Raw genomic sequence first — 18672 nt, 5'->3', positions numbered from 1 at the left:
TCTTTTGGACCGGGACAAACTTGTTTGCTGCCTCCTTACACTTCTGCTTGATGTAGTCCACATCATGTCTTGGGCTGACCTGATGACCCCTGAGAGCTAGCACTACCCGCACCTCCTAGCAGGTAGCGGATGGGTCCTCACACCGAATTATATATTCAGTGTTTGAGGCTCTGGGCTGGTCATGAGCCAACTCAAATTAATGACAATGTCAAGTAAGTGATGAAAGATGGAGGGACAGTACTGCACAATGAATAACAACATCAAAGTCACGTGTCTTAACAAAAATAGGTTTATTCAACAACTTACTAATACACAGTGACCAACGTTCTTCACGTTACTCAAGAGTGTCACTTCAACAAGTGTCAAAACACCACCTCGCAGCAGGACGCCGTTCCTGCTACTCTGACAGGTGTTAGAGACACCACAGAAAGGGAGCCGGTCGGCCGAGCGGACAGCACGCTGGACTTGTGATCCTGTGGTCCCGGGTTCGATCCCGGGTGCCGGAGAGAAACAGTGGGCAGAGTTTCTTTTACCCTATGCCCCCTGTTACCTAGCAGTAAAATAGGTACCTGGGTATTAGTCAGCTGTCACGGGCTGCTTTCTGGGGGTAGAGGCCTGGTCGAGGACCGGACCGTGGGGACACTAAAGCCCCGAAATCATCTCAAGATAACCTCAAGATAACCACACTCTCGACCCACTGGATTGGTCAGGAACAAAAGTGAACTATTCTGAACACTTCGTGAAGACCCTTGGCAATTACTGCACTCACCACTGGCAGTATCAAAACACCTCAATAGCTCAAAAAATTAACACACGTAAATGAATACAAACACTGTCACCAAGACAGTCACAAGAACAAGAAGTAATTACTTTACTTTAACAATATCACCAAGACATTAAATCACAATTAATTAATTAACACTTAATCAAATTACGTTAAATCACTCTGACACTCAAACAGTTAACAATCAATTATTTTACTTAATCCACACTGTCACACAGACAGTTAACAATTATAATCAACACTTTAATAAGTATCATAATTAACAACACTGATTATTACTTATGACAGAGACAAAACAATAACAAGGTGACACTTCACAACCCACAATGATAATAACAAGTGTGCCACAAGGACTACCATAATTACACAAGTTACCTGTCACTACGCCGACTGTAGTAACTAATCACTCCCAACACTTCCTGTAACACATGGTAACAAACTATCTCAAATGTGTTATATAATATTGTTCACCCCTTACGTCGTCGTCGGTCACTCCGCCTGCGACGCGACACTCAAGAGACTTGTCACTCCTCAGACTCTCAAGAAGTTAAAGACGTCAAGGACCTCAGTGAGTCTGACAAGTTAACACTTGCACAATCTCATTGAATTCCCACAGAGAGACAGCTCGTTGCGAGATCGATTCCGAGATTGGGTGATTACTGATCACCTAAATTAATTTGTGCAGAACACTATAAATAACCTGGATCTTGTATTTACATTCAACCATTCACACTCATTCTATGCTTGCGATGATGATCCAAGTGGCAGGTAGACTGTGGATTTTTAAGCGAGGGAACCGAGCCCTGTATCCACAACAATGCTGGAATAAAGATCTACCTCCAGCTTCCAGATGACGGATAGTGAATCATTGGAGATAACTGGGTTGCACTGCAAGAGCTGATCACTCACCTCAACACGACCATCAATAACTCTAGCGTAAATTACTACCCTCACTCAACAGTCTCCAGAATGATGATACTTTGACCCCACTTCATGACACCAGATGTGGTCCTCTCCCCCACACTTACCGTCCTCTATGCCACGTAGCTGTACACACACACATTGTCTGTGTCTTGTGGTTTGGTAGCTTAGTGGACAGCGCGCGGGACTCGTAAACCTGTGGCCCGGGTTTGATTCCCGGCGCCGGCAGAGACAAATAGGCAGAGTTTCTTTCACCCTGAGGCTCCTGTTACCTAGCGGTAAATAGGTACCTGGGAGTTAGACAGCTGTTACGGGCTGCTTCCTGGGGTGTGTGTGGGTAAAAACAAAATAGTAGTTAGAAACAGTTGATTGATTGACAGTTGAGAGGCGGGACGAAAGAGCAGAATTCCATCCCAGCAAGCACAACTAGGTGAATACACACACACACACACACACACACACACACACACACACACACACACACACACACACACACACACACACACACACACACACACACACACACACACACAGTTCAGCTCAGCCAGCCGCGTGAGAGGGTCGCTGGGGTCACGCGCTACAATAAACGTCAATATTTTTGGGTTAATTAAGGCTACAGTGACAGATCACAGATCTAGGGGTATCACAAAGCGTATAACCGCCGCGAATAGGAAAGAAAAAATACAGTGCTACCACTAGAACTTTGTGTTAAACAGTGAATTCAGCAGACAGGCCACGTGGGAGGGCCCACGAGGCTTTGTTTACATATTGGGTCAAGTGATCAGTGGTACAGTGCATTGGTGAACTGTAACACAACAGACACACCGATACAGTGACTGACTCCAGAGATTTGTGTTAGAGAAGAGCCGCCATCATCAATCTACTGGATTAGTGAATCACCACGTGGGAGGCGACGACGGAGCACTTCGTTATCCAGCATCGTAATTATTCACCTGGTTGTGTGAGCGGGAGGCTGACAGGTAGGTACACCTCTCTGGTCAATTATTCAGGTGTACAGAGGTAAAATATTACCAAATTCTATTCAGTATATCAGATACATTTACAATATCAAAGTGACTCATTTTGGGTAGAGGTTGACATTTTACGGGACCCCCGTAACCCACGCACGCACGCAAGCATGCACACGTACATTTGCAAGCACGCACATGCAAAAACAAACACATGCACACACGCACGCACACACACATACGTCCAGTCAGGCTAGAAGGGATTAACACCTTTTGTGGAAAGGGGATAAAACCTCACTCATAATCCACCCCCTCTCTTACCCCTTCTCTTACCCCCTCTCTTACCTGCTGTAATCTGCAGACAACACCTCACCTCCTTTTAACCCCCATCCCACGCGCACACATGCACACACACACGTTCTCTCTGCTCTCTCTCTCTCTCTTGCTCTCTCTCTTTTGTTCTCTCTTGTTCTCTCTTGCTCTCTCTTGCTGTCTTGCTCTCTCCCTTGCTCTCTCTCTCTTGCTCTCTCTCTTGCTCTTTCTCTCTCTTGCTCTCTCTCTCTCTTGCTCTCTCTCTCTTGACAAGGGGCAAAATGGCAGGAGGACGCAACAGGGACACAGGAAACAGCCAGAGTGACCAAACAAAGGAAATGTTAACCCAAGTTCTGGAGGAATTCAGGAGGGAGATGCATGAAATGAGAATTACAATTAACAATCTGCAAAGTGAGCTGACATCAGCAAGGGAGGAGATCAAATCCCTCACAGAGAAAAATAAAGAGACCGAGCATCAGATTATCATCCGAAGGGAAGGTGGGAATGTTACAGTGGAAGGAAATGCCTCTGTACCTGAAACATTTGCGGAAAGACTGAAAAAGAGCTCAGAAGCAATGGACACAGTGAGGGAGGTAGCCATGCAAGCTGCTACATCACAGAAAGCAGCAAGGTGCACCACTCAGCTGCTGGAAAGAAAAAGATCAGTGGTAGTTGTAGGTATGAAAGAACAGGAAGGATCCAACAGGCAAGAATGGAATCCCATCTGCTCATCATAGGCGACTTCAATCTCGGAAGGATTGACTGGGGAGAACAAGGAACCGCATGGAGGCGAGGATATGCGGAGAGCCAAACTATTGGAGGTGGTGACTAGAAACTTTTTAACCCAGCATGTCAGAGAACCCACAAGGATGAGAGGAAATGACGAACCAGCGAGACTCAACCTAGTCTTAACTATGAACGACTCCGACATAAGAGAAATCGGTTTTGAGGCCCCAGTAGGAATGAGCGACCACAGTGTACTGGTGTTTGAGAACCTGATTGAAGAAAAGTTATTGAACTCGAGGAGGGATACCGAAAACAAAAGGTTAGCATACCGAAAGGGAAACTATGAGGGGATAAGAAAATTCCTAATAGATATAGCATGGGAAACAGAGCTCAGGGGAAAGACAGCCCAAGACATGATGGACTACATCACACAGAAGTGCAAGGACGCAGCAAACAAGTTTGTCCCAGTCCAAAAGGAAAACAGTGAAATGAAGATGAGAAACCCATGGTTTAATCAGAGATGTATACTAGCAAAGCAGCAAAGTAAAAGGGCATGGAGAAACTATAGGAATAACAGGTCACTTAAGAGCAGAGGAAAATACTAGAGTGCCAGGAATTAATATGTCAGGAGGAGAAGAGAGGCAGAAAGACAATACGAAAATGACATCGCAAGCAAGGCAAAGACTCAGCCTAAATTGTTGCAGAGCCACATCAGGAGAAAAACAACAGTAAAGGAACAGGTTATGAAATTTAGGATAGGGGCAGAAGGATTCACTACAAATGACAAGGAAGTGTGTGAGGAACTAAATAAGAAATTCTAGAAGGTCTACACCTTACAGCAAGGAGAAATTCCAGAGATAAGAGAGGGAATAGTTAACCAGGAACCACTGGAAGAGTTTGTGATTACTAGCGGGGAAGTAAGGAAGTGTTTACTAGAGTTGGATGTGATAAAAACTATAGGTACAGATGGAATCTTCCCTTGGATACTAAAGGAAGGAGCAGAAGAACTGTGCCTGCCACTCTCCATAGTGTATAACAAATCACTGGCAACAGGGGAACTGCCAGAAATTTGGAAAGCAGCTAACGTAGTCCCGATATACAAGAAAGGGGATAGACAGGAGGCACTGAACTACAGGCCAGTGTCCCTAACCTGCATACCTATAACCTACATATCTACAGAGTCTGTACACCAGTTGATTGACAGTTGAGAGGCGGGACCAAAGAGCAAAAGCTTATCCCTCGCAAGCACAAATAGGTGAGTACTAATAGGTACTCACGCACGCGCGCGCACACACACACACACACACACACACACACACACACACACACACACACACACACACACACACACACACACACAAACACACACACACACACACACACACACACACACACACACACACACACACACACACACAGGCGAGAGAAGTACTCCTCACCTTCCTCTTGACCCTGATATAGTGAACCGCCGCTTGATGCACTCTCTCAAGCTGTCCCAATACACTTTTCCTTGGGATATTTCATAGTTCATAGTCACTCAAGATGCTTCACTGTTGAACTGACAATCACTTCCTTTGAGACTTCACTATGACACTGAGTCTTACCAGTGTGAATCAGGATACGAGAACACCGTGAGTTACACTGTCCGGCATGACGGCTGAGTGGACAGCGCTCGGGATTCATAGTCATAGGATCTAGGGATCAATCCCGGCAGAGGCGGAAATAAATGAGATTTTTTTATCCTGATTCCCATGTTCACCTAGCAGTAAATAGGTACCTGGGAGGTAAACAGCTTCGACAGGCTAATTCCTGAGAATGTGTGTGTGTGAAAAAAGTTGACTGACAGTTGAGAGGCGGGCCCAAAGAGCCAGAGCTCAACCCCCGCAAGCACAACTAGGTGAGTACACGGGGTCTCGGCTTAGTCCTCGAACCATTATGGTGCTGTAATTCCTGTATCCTTCCGATGTTGGTAAATCCTCTTGACACCTGTAATTACCCAGTGATCCGGGTCTGGTGTAATTACTGCTGTTTGTCGTAGGTCCTGTTACTCCAGGACCCAGGACAAAGAGACCTGTCTCGGAGCTCACAAGACAGTCTCCTTCCCCTTGAGTAGTTCCATCCCGAAACCCGGTTCTGGGTGCCCCACTTCCCCTCCAGGATTCTGTGACATCATCTCCTGTTGACCAATCAGAGCCATAGTCCTCTCCCACGCTTTCTGAAACCTCCTGGGATTGGAAGCTGCACCTCAGGCATCTTGTGACGTCATGTCTGGCACCTCCGCGTCTTCCCAGGATGTGACACCATCTCCGAGGGGGGGGAAGGGGGGGGGGGTAGTTTGTGACCACCACAACCAATAGTTTCGGGGGGGGGGGGGTGGATAAACCTGCCTCTACCCCCACTACCATCTTGTAGCAAATTTGTCCCTCTTGGTAGGGGGTACCTTACCCCTGGCACTGTGACTGTTGCGACTCCATTGCTACACATCCAGACGACCCAGGTCACAACTGTTGACCTTTGTTGGCTCCTCTCGAGAAGACGAGTCCAATGCCATGCAACTTGACACACTTTGTACACCAACTAACGAAGTTAGATCTTGAAAGCATTTATGAAAGCAATACAATTGTGCTATGAGAGTGTCAACTCTGACATAGGTACTCAGGAGTTAGTCAGCATGTTGTGGGGTTACATCCTGGGCGGGGTCAGTAAATCGGCCTGGGAAGGTGGCGGATCTCGATATAAGTCGACCGTGTACAAATACACTCTGGCTTCCTGTCCCCCGACAGAATGAATTTTACTGAATTAACTGTTAAATAATCTGAGGTGTACAAAGCAGCCACGTGTTCCCCAACAGGTTCAGCAGGGGGATTCACAGGCCTAAGACCCCAGCACATCCAACAAATGCTGAACCCGGAGCTTGGAGATGCCCCAAAGGACCTTCTAGTGGAACTTACCAGATTCTCCACACATGTGTTTGGGTGGCGGCGTCCCTGAGGACATCAGGCCTCCTTTGGTTCCATAAAAGGGAGTCAGCAGTGGGACTCCGCTGGTGACTTCATGTCATTCTGATGTTTTACCCTTCGCCGTAACTCTCTGCTTCCTATTGTTTAAGTACTCTCTTACCCACTGGAGCATCCTACCAGATACTCCTGCCTGTTTCTTCAACTTATGCACCAACCTCTTATTGGGTACGGTGTTAAAGTCATTCTGAAAGTCCAAGAAAATGCAGTCTGCCTACCATTCTCTTTCTTGCTTTATCTTTGTCACCTGGTCGTAGAATTCTATTAAACATGTGATGCAAGATTTGCCATCCCTGAACCTGTGTTGGTGGTGTGTCACGAAGTCCCTTCATCTTCAGAAGGAAGATGAAGGTCAGGTTACTAGGTTTTTCGTCACGATCTTCTCCATCACCTTGCATGGTATACAAGTTAAGGACACTGACCTGTAGTTCAGTGCCTCTTGCCTGTCGCCTTTTTTGTATATTGGCGCTACATTAGCCGTCTTCCATATTTCTGGCAGTTCTCCCGTCTCCAGTGACCTAATATACACCATAAAGTGTGGCAAGCAAAGTGCTTCTGCACACTCTTCCCTCTCCGTCTGGACCAATTGATGCCTCTTAACCTCATCTCTGGTAATTTAATAATTAATTTAATAATAATTCAGTGTGTCAGGGGACAGGCAGTGTATTAAACGCACGTTAGGCTTATATCGAGGTCACCCCCCCCCCCCGCCCCTCAAGGTCGAATTACTGACCCCGCCCAGGATGCAACACCCCAACAAGCTAACTCCTGGGTACCTATTTACTGCTAGGTGAACAGAGGTATTAGGTGATGGTGGGTCAGGTTGTGACGTCATCATAACTGCAGTGTTGCCACTTCTGATGGTGGGTCAGGTAGTGACGTCACTATAACTGCAATGTCGCCACATCTGACGGCAAGTCAGATTATACCTGATCAACCAGGCTGTGACTCATACGTCAGGCTGCGAGCAGCCGCGTCCAACAGCCTGGTTGATCAGTCCGGCAACCAGGAGGCCTGGTCGACGACCGGGCCGCGGTGACGCTAAGCCCCGGAAGCACCTCAAAGTAACCTCAAGGTAAGTCGAGTTGTGACGTCAATGACGTCAGCGCTTGGTCACTAAATAGTGTCTGGAAGTAACAGGATCGAAGATATAACAACTCGGACTAAATTTCTCGAAAACCTGAGACTCAAACCAAATTGTTTCCCGGACAACTGATTGGTAAAACAATTATTCGAATGTTGTGTATTAACTTGGCGGGAGTGACTGTCAATAGTCAGACGAGGCTGACAGGTGTAATTTACGCGCCCTGAGTCCACACATGACTGACAGCTGGCAAGACAGCTGACGCAACAGGACAGTTGATGCAACAGGATCGTCAGCACCATTGACAACAGCTCCAGGTGTGAGTGGCAGCCATGTTGTGAGGTGTGAGTGGCAGCTATGTTGTGAGGTGTGAGTGGCAGCCATGTTGTGAGGTGTGAGTGGCAGCTATGTTGTGAGGTGTGAGTGGCAGCCATGTTGTGAGGTGTGAGTGGCAGCCATGTTGTGAGGTGTGAGTGGCAGCCATGTTGTGAGGTGTGAGTGGCAGCCATGTTGTGAGGTGTGAGTGGCAGCCATGTTGTGAGGTGTGAGTGGCAGCCATGTTGTGAGGTGTGAGTGGCAGCTATGTTGTGAGGTGTGAGTGAGGTTATACCCGCTTGTGAGGTGTGGTGAGGTTATACCCGCTTGTGAGGGGTGGTGGAGGTTATACCCGCTTGTGGGGTGTGGTGGAGGTTATACCCGCTTGTTAGGGGTGGTGGAGGTTATACCCGCTTGTTAGGGATGGTGAGGTTATAACCGCTTGTGAGGTGTGGTGGAGGTTATACCCGCTTTAGAGTTGAGTTGAAGATAATACCGGCGTTGGAGTTACGGTCAGAGACCGGGCCGCAAAAATCTTGACCCCCGGAATCAACACAAGGTACGGTACGGTGGAGGAGGTAATGCTGTAGTAACTCCTTTGTCAATGTATCTCTATTATTTCATTACCAGTTATATATGTACAATGAGGCTCCATCATTGGCAGGGAACACAGAGGTTAATGATGAAAACTAAGCTAGTAGTTAATCTATATATTCACAATTATGTTCACAGTATATTTCACATATTTACACCAGCCCACAGCACCGCCTGTTGGGAGTTGTGTTGTGTTAGATTCAGTTACTTGTAACAAGAAGTCCCAAGTAGCACGGTCTGTGGTGAGCCCGTAGTGGACTTACCTGGCACACGAGCGGGGCTCTGTTCTGTATTCCAACTGGGAGGCTTGGTGGTGGTTATACTCTTTTGTGATGTGTGGTGGAGGTTATACTAACTTGTGAGGTGTGGTGAACGTTATAACAATTTGGGAGTTAAGATGGTATAACCTCCACACAATCAAATCTGCCCATAGTAGGAAAGCAACATGTAAAGGATTTGGGAATAATGATGTCTGACGACCTAACGTTTAGGGAGCATAACCCAAGCAAATATTGCGTCAGTCAGAAAAAATGATCGGATGGGTTACGAGAACTTTCAAATCCAGGGATCCCATCACAATTCTCATTCTGTTCAAATCACTGGTACTGTCCCGTCTTGAGTACTGCTCGATACTCACTTGACCCTTCAAAGCAGGAGAGATTGCTGAAATACACGGAATACAGAGAACATTTATGACACGCATAAACCATTAACCACCGAGACTTGGGATCGTCTGAAAACACTCAAAATATACACTGTAGAAAGAAGAAGAAGAGAGAAGTAGCAAATTATGTCTACATGGAAGGTACTAGAGGAAAACGTCACAAATATGTACAGTAAAATATCAACATACTGGTGTAACAGATACGGAAAGGAATGGAGAATGAAGCCAGTAAGGAATAGAGATGCCACAGGCACAATCAGAGAACACTGTATTAACATCAAAGGACCACGGTTGTTCAACGTCCTCCCGGGGAGGATAAGAAATATTGCGGAAACAAAGGTGGACATCTTAAAGAGAAACCTGGATATGTTTCTTCAAGAAGTGCCTGACCAATCGAGCTGTGGTTGATATGTAGGCCTGCGGGCCCTCCCCAAACATCAACTGCCTGTTGAACCAAGCTCTCACGAGTCAAGCCTAGCCCCGGGCTGGACTTGGGGAGAAGTACAACTCCAAGAGCTTCATTTAAGTACAATCTAGGTACATAAGTACATATATAAGTACATATTTGGCATCCTCGTGTTCTCGTCTTGCTCTCACTCTCATGGTGGGTAGAGTGAATAGTTCCCTTATTGGTGTTTTTATGGCGAGCTGTTCTACTTTTATGGGTAGGCTTCAAAGAATTCTAGACTCCTTACATCTTGGTACATATAAGTATATATGACTGCATATAAATAAGTATATATGAGTACCTATAAATAAGTACATATAAATTGGTGCATATGAGTACATGTACATAGGTACATATAAGTACATATAAATAAGTGAATATAAATATGTACATATGAGCCCAAATAAATACGTACATATTAGTAATATAAGTACATTTGAGAACATATTAGTACACGACAATCAACATAATTAGGAACAAAATTTACCGACACTCAACCCATAGTTGGGTATCCCAGACTCCTCCCTTAGAAGCCTTCTGGAGACGTGCATAAAGTTGTTCCCTTTCACCACCTCCCCCCCGCCCTGTGGAGACACATACACACACCCTGGGGAGACACACACATACACACCCTGGGGAGACACACACATACACACCCTGGGGAGACACACACATACACACCCTGGGGAGACACACACATACACACCCTGGGGAGACACATACACCCCCTGGGGAGACACATACACACCCTGGAGAGACACACACATACACACCCTGGGGAGACACATACACACCCTGGGGAGACACACACATACACACACCCTTGGGAGACACATACACACACACACCCTTGGAAGACACATACACACACAGCCTGGGGAGACACATACACCCCCTCCCTGGGGAGATACATACACACCCCCTGGGAGACACATATACCCCCTCCCTGGGGAGATACATACACACCCCCTGGGAAACACATACACCCCCTCCCTGGGGAGAGACATACACCCCGCCCTGGGAGACACATACCCCCCTCCGTGGGGAGACACATACACACCCCCTGGGGAGACACATACACACCCCTGGGGAGCCACATACACACCCACAGGGAGACTCATACACCCCCTCCCTGGTGAGATACATACACACACCCTGGGAGACACACACACACACCCTCCCTGGGGAGACACATACACACCCCATGGGGAGACACATACACCCCCTTGGGAGATACATACATCCCCCTGGGGAGACATACACCCCCTCCCTGGGGAGACGTACACCCCCTCCCTGGGGAGACACATACACCCCCCTGGGAGACACATACACCTCCTCCCTGGGGAGACACATACACCCCCCTCCGTGGGGAGATACATACACACACACTGGGAGACACATACTCCCCCTCCTTGGGAAGATACACACCCCCTGGGAGACACACACACACACCCCCTCCCTGGGAAGACATATACACCCCCCCCCGGGAGACACATACACCCCCTCCATGGGGAGACACATACACACCCCCGGGGAGACACACACACCTCCTCCCTGGGGAGACACATACACACCCCCTGGGAGACACATACACCCCCTCCCTGGGGAGATACATACACCCCCTTCCTGGGGAGACACATACACCGCCCTGGGAAACACATACACACCCCCTGGGGAGAGAGAAACACACACCCTGGGGAGACACATACACACCCCCTGGGGAGACGTGTACACACCCCTGAGAAGATACGTACACACCCCCTGGGGAAGACACGTACACACCCCCTGGAGAGACACATACACACCCCTGAGGAGATACGTACACACCTCCTGGGGAGACACATACACACGTCTGAGGAGATTCGTACACCCCCTGGGGAGACACATACACACCCCTGAGGAGATTCGTACACCCCCTGGGGAGACACATACACACCCCTGAGGAGATTCGTACACCCCCTGGGGAGACACATACACACCCCTGAGGATATACGTACATACCCCCAGGGGATGACACGTACACCCCCCCCCCTGGGGAGACACACCCCCTGGGGAGACGCATACATACACACCCTGGGGAGACACATACACACACACACCCTGGAAAGACACATACACACACCCCCAGGGGAGACATACGCTAATGTTCCTTGTTCGCTAATTTCAGTATGTGCTCCCAGGAAGAGAGGCTCTTTTCTCTACAAGAAAACCTCAGATCTATTACAGTTATGTTGATATTTTCATGTGTGTCACCGACCTTTGTGACCTTGAAAAGATTAAGTGATCGGTGACTAAGTCTTCAGTAGTCCAGTTCGTACATGAGAGTGGTATGGACGGTGCACTCCCTCTCCTGGACGTAGACGTCACGACCAGAGACGCCACCGTCACCACTGACGTCTACACCACATTAACAATCATTTGTGTGGACGGGCTCCGTGAGTGCCGCCACAAGACCAGTGTGATGAACTCACACACACGTACACCTCTCACCCACGGCACAAGCTGTGATGCGGTGCACGAGGAACTGTAGAGAAGTTGACAAGCATACTCCAAGGAAAATTTGCGGCTATGAGAAGCACTGAAATTGTGCCCTGTCCAAACACCTGACAGTGTCTCGGATAATCTCAGATAACCTTCCTATAAAATCAGCTGAAAAATACCATTCAAGTTCGCTAATATTTTAATTTAAAATTTATGACACTACCTGAAAATTACACCTGCACCTTCGTTGCTTTCACTGGTCAAAGTCAGTGTTTTGCAGTTTCGTGTCTCCACACTGAGCAGAGCAAGACCACAGAGTCTGCCGTGACCCAGGGAGGCTCTCAGATACTAAAGCAAGCAAACCTTCTGAATGATCTCTCACGACTGGTGATGGAACCTGGAATGGTTACCATGATCTGAATAGCAATGAGAAGGTTAGGGAAGACGCTCTCGTCTCCACACTGAACAATACATTCAAGAAGATCTTCAGGTTTTGATGTGTTCATGTTGGTGTGACTTGGTAGTAACGTCTTGCGATCATAAACGTCTTCATGTAGCCGCTCTCCATCAACATTACAACTGTAAATTACACCAATATTTCGAACTTCTTCTTTAGATGGTTATTGTGAGCGGCGGCGCCATAACACAATATTATTATTATTATTATTATTATTATTATTATTATTATTATTATTATTATTATTATTATTATTATTATTATTATTATTATACATAGAGGAAGTTAATTCTTTACCTACATATAAGATTAATCAAAGACAGATCATACATATGAAGAATTTTTTTCCCAAGGATATCTTACCTGACATTAATAGAAAGTGCTCAGTGGCGTCCCCCTTCAAATGGCGGTCAGGGCATGTGCTATACTTGTCATACCATAGATACACCACTGGTGGCGGTCAGGGCATGTGCTATACTTGTCATACCATAGACACACCACTGGTGGCAGTCAGGGCATGTGCTATACTTGCCATACCATAGATACACCACTGGTGGCGGTCAGGGCATGTGCTATACTTGCCATACCATAGATACACCACTGGTGGCGGTCAGGGCATGTGCTATACTTGTCATACCATAGATACACCACTGGTGGCGGTCAGGGCATGTGCTATACTTGCCATACCATAGATACACCACTGGTGGCGCCCAGGGCATGTGCTATACTTGTCATACCATAGATACACCACTGGTGGCGGTCAGGGCATGTGCTATACTTGTCATACCATAGATACACCACTGGTGGCGGTCAGGGCATGTGCCATACTTGTCATACCATAGATACACCACTGGTGGCGGTCAGGGCATGTGCCATACTTGTCATACCATAGATACACCACTGGTGGCGGTCAGGGCATGTGCCATACTTGTCATACCATAGATACACCACTGGTGGCGGTCAGGGCATGTGCCATACTTGTCATACCATAGATACACCACTGGTGGCGGTCAGGGCATGTGCTATACTTGTCATACCATAGATACACCACTGGTGGCGGTCAGGGCATGTGCTATACTTGTCATACCATAGATACACCACTGGTGGCGGTCAGGGCATGTGCTATACTTGTCATACCATAGATACACCACTGGTGGCGGTCAGGGCATGTGCTATACTTGTCATACCATAGATAAACCACTGGTGGCGGTCAGGGCATGTGCTATACTTGTCATACCATAGATACACCACTGGTGGCGGTCAGGGCATGTGCCATACTTGTCATACCATAGATACACCACTGGTGGCGGTCAGGGCATGTGCTATACTTGTCATACCATAGATACACCACTGGTGGCGGTCAGGGCATGTGCTATACTTGTCATACCATAGATACACCACTGGTGGCGGTCAGGGCATGTGCTATACTTGTCATACCATAGATACACCACTGGTGGCGGTCAGGGCATGTGCTATACTTGTCATACCATAGATAAACCACTGGTGGCGGTCAGGGCATGTGCTATACTTGTCATACCATAGATACACCACTGGTGGCGGTCAGGGCATGTGCCATACTTGCCATACCATAGATACACCACTGGTGGCGGTCAGGGCATGTGCCATACTTGTCATACCATAGATACACCACTGGTGGCTGTTAGGGTATGTGCTATACTTGTCATACCATAGATACACCACTGGTGGCGGTCAGGGCATGTGCCATACTTGCCATACCATAGATACACCACTGGTGGCGGTCAGGGCATGTGCCATACTTGCCATACCATAGATACACCACTGCTGGCGGTCAGGGCATGTGCCATACTTGCCATACCATAGATACACCACTGGTGGCGGTCAGGGCATGTGCTATACTTGTCATACCATAGATACACCACTGGTGGCGGTCAGGGCATGTGCTATAGTTGTCATACCATAGATACACCACTGGTGGCGGTCAGGGCATGTGCTATACTTGTCATACCATAGATAAACCACTGGTGGCGGTCAGGGCATGTGCTATACTTGTCATACCATAGATACACCACTGGTGGCGGTCAGGGCATGTGCTATAGTTGTCATTCCATAGATACACCACTGGTGGCGGTCAGGGCATGTGCTATACTTGCCATACCATAGATAAACCACTGGTGGCGGTCAGGGCATGTGCTATACTTGCCATACCATAGATAAACCACTGGTGGCGGTCAGGGCATGTGCTATACTTGTCATACCATAGATACGCCACTGGTGGCAGTCAGGGCATGTGCTATACTTGTCATACCATAGATAAACCACTGGTGGCGGTCAGGGCATGTGCCATACTTGCCATACCATAGATAAACCACTGGTGGCGGTCAGGGCATGTGCCATACTTGCCATACCATAGATAAACCACTGGTGGCGGTCAGGGCATGTGCTATACTTGTCATACCATAGATACACCACTGGTGGCGGTCAGGGCATGTGCTATAGTTGTCATACCATAGATACACCACTGGTGGCGGTCAGGGCATGTGCTATACTTGCCATACCATAGACACACCACTGGTGGCGGTCAGGGCATGTGCTATACTTGTCATACCACAGATAAACCACTGGTGGCGGTCAGGGCATGTGCTATACTTGTCATACCATAGATACGCCACTGGTGGCAGTCAGGGCATGTGCTATACTTGCCATACCATAGATACACCACTGGTGGCGGTCAGGGCATGTGCTATACTTGCCATACCATAGACACACCACTGGTGGCGGTCAGGGCATGTGCTATACTTGTCATACCACAGATAAACCACTGGTGGCGGTCAGGGCATGTGCTATACTTGTCATACCATAGATACACCACTGGTGGCGGTCAGGGCATGTGCTATACTTGTCATACCATAGATACACCACTGGTGGCGGTCAGGGCATGTGCTATACTTGCCATACCATAGACACACCACTGGTGGCGGTCAGGGCATGTGCTATACTTGTCATACCATAGATAAACCACTGGTGGCGGTCAGGGCATGTGCTCTACTTGTCATACCATAGATACACCACTGGTGGCGGTCAGGGCATGTGCTATACTTGTCATACCATAGATACACCACTGGTGGCGGTCAGGGCATGTGCTATACTTGCTATACCATAGATACACCACAGTGTGCAAGCACTAGTAAACTAAGGATACTCAATCCCCGTGGTGATGTGGTAAGACACTCGTCTTGCGTTTCACGAGCACTTTGTTCTGGGTTCGTATCCTGGCCGGAGAGGATTTACTGGGTGTCAATCCTTAACTGTAGCCACTGTTTACCCGTAAAATGGATTCCTGGCTGTTAAACGATTTGGCGGGTCGTATTCCAGGGAACATAGGATTAAGGACTGGCCCGAAACACTATGCGTGCTGCTGGCTGTGCAAGAATGTAAGAACTATTGTGTATATAAATGAATGAATAAATATGAAACTAACAAAGAATTAACACGTGCATTACGAAGTATCCAGATAAATTGTCCAACTTTAACCACCCCACCAGCAGACTACCCTTCAAGTTGTATTATAAATCCATCATGAACACGCAATAAAAAATTTATAAACGCATTATGAAAGACATTATATCCAGAGGAGTAAAATCAATTCACTATACCCAAAAACTTCAGTTAATAACTTATCAGACCAAGTAAGACTTAATAATGAAGAACATAGCCTTAACAGAAGAAGCAACCCCTCTACAGAAAGCCAGTGTGATATACCAGTATACCTTGCCCCCATGGAGGATGTGACCTTTGGCCTATACTGCTATAACCTCTAGCAAGCTTTCAAGAAGGTTGACTTATCACCTATAAGCAAGAGCTCCAAGAAACCACTTGTATAATAAACAGGATGTGACACCCACTATGGATGCATGAGGCACACACAAACATTCTCGAGTCTGCAAGTGGCGGCAGGAGACCACAAGTTCTAGAAGGTATCCTCATCAAAGGATGAGACTTAATATAGACATACAGACGAGCGACTTTGCCTCATTACCAACACCGAGGCCTTGACCCCAATCAATAGATGACGTCATAGAAGAGACAACCCCAGCCCTATCACCTGGGGCCCCGCGGCTTGATACACCTAACTGTCCTGATACTTCCTCATCTATTCCTGTCCCGACTGATCCATTCCTGTCCCGACTGATCCATTCCTGTCTCTACTGATCCATTCCTATCTCTACTGATTCATTCCTGTCCCGACTGATCCATTCCTGTCTCTACTGATCCATTCCTGTCTCTACTGATCCATTCCTGTCTCTACTGATCCATTCCTGTCCCGACTGATCCATTCCTGTCTCTACTGATCCATTCCTGTCCCGACTGATCCATTCCTGTCTCTACTGATCCATTCCTGTCCCGACTGATCCATTCCTTTCTCTACTGATCCATTCCTTTCTCTACTGATCCATTCCTGTCTCTACTGATCCATTCCTGTCTCTACTGATCCATTCCTGTCTCTACTGATCCATTCCTGTCTCTACTGATCCATTCCTGTCTCTACTGATCCATTCCTGTCTCTACTGATCCATTCCTGTCTCTACTGATCCATTCCTGTCTCTACTGATCCATTCCTGTCCCGACTGATCCATTCCTGTCTCTACTGATCCATTCCTGTCCCGACTGATCCATTCCTGTCTCTACTGATCCATTCCTGTCTCTACTGATCCATTCCTGTCTCTACTGATCCATTCCTGTCTCTACTGATCCATTCCTGTCTCTACTGATCCATTCCTGTCTCTACTGATCCATTCCTGTCTCTACTGATCCATTCCTGTCTCTACTGATCCATTCCTGTCTCTACTGATCCATTCCTTTCTCTACTGATCCATTCCTGTCCCGACTGATCCATTCCTGTCTCTACTGATCCATTCCTGTCCCGACTGATCCATTCCTGTCTCTACTGATCCATTCCTGTCTCTACTGATCCATTCCTGTCTCTACTGATCCATTCCTGTCTCTACTGATCCATTCCTGTCTCTACTGATCCATTCCTGTCTCTACTGATCCATTCCTGTCTCTACTGATCCATTCCTTTCTCTACTGATCCATTCCTGTCCCGACTGATCCATTCCTGTCTCTACTGATCCATTCCTGTCTCTACTGATCCATTCCTGTCCCGACTGATCCACTCCTGTCTCTACTGATCCATTCCTGTCTCTACTGATCCATTCCTGTCCCGACTGATCCATTCCTGTCTCTACTGATCCATTCCTGTCTCTACTGATCCATTCCTGTCCCGACTGATCCATTCCTGTCTCTACTGATCCATTCCTGTCTCTACTGATCCATTCCTGTCTCTACTGATCCATTCCTGTCCCGACTGATCCATTCCTGTCTCTACTGATCCATTCCTGTCCCATCTTACATCTATCCGTGTATATATTCCCTCTACAAAGCATAATAAACTCACGGGCTCACTATAGACCGTGCTTCATGGACATGTCGTTCTGAATAGCTAAATCTATAACAACAACAACATAATAAACATTATATCTCACCTGAAGGTCTCGTTCCTTCAGGCAGAAACGAAACCTTGTGAACACACATCATACATCATACATCATACATCATACATGAACACACATCATACAGTCATTCGTTTTGTTTTTTATTCTCCTAAAACCCTAAGACTGACCGTGAATCACGGTGCCGTAATCACCCAACCCGACGCTGATGCGAAGATGATTGTCAGACGCATTAACTGTGTAGACAGCACAATCAACAATGCGATCACTTTCATCCAAATATGTACACATAAGTACATATAAGTACATATAAGTGTGATACTGAGAGATGAATTAGAGAAGTGTGGAATTATTTCCGACTTCCTTTTCTCATCTCCCATTGTATCCGTTCCATTTCGTACTGTTCCAT

The sequence above is a fragment of the Procambarus clarkii genome, chromosome 8 (genome assembly GCF_040958095.1).
Source record: "Procambarus clarkii isolate CNS0578487 chromosome 8, FALCON_Pclarkii_2.0, whole genome shotgun sequence".
In the NCBI taxonomy this organism is placed as follows: Eukaryota; Metazoa; Arthropoda; class Malacostraca; order Decapoda; family Cambaridae; genus Procambarus; species Procambarus clarkii.
The sequence above is the reverse complement of the archived record's forward strand: the minus strand, read 5'-3'. Positions refer to the sequence as shown.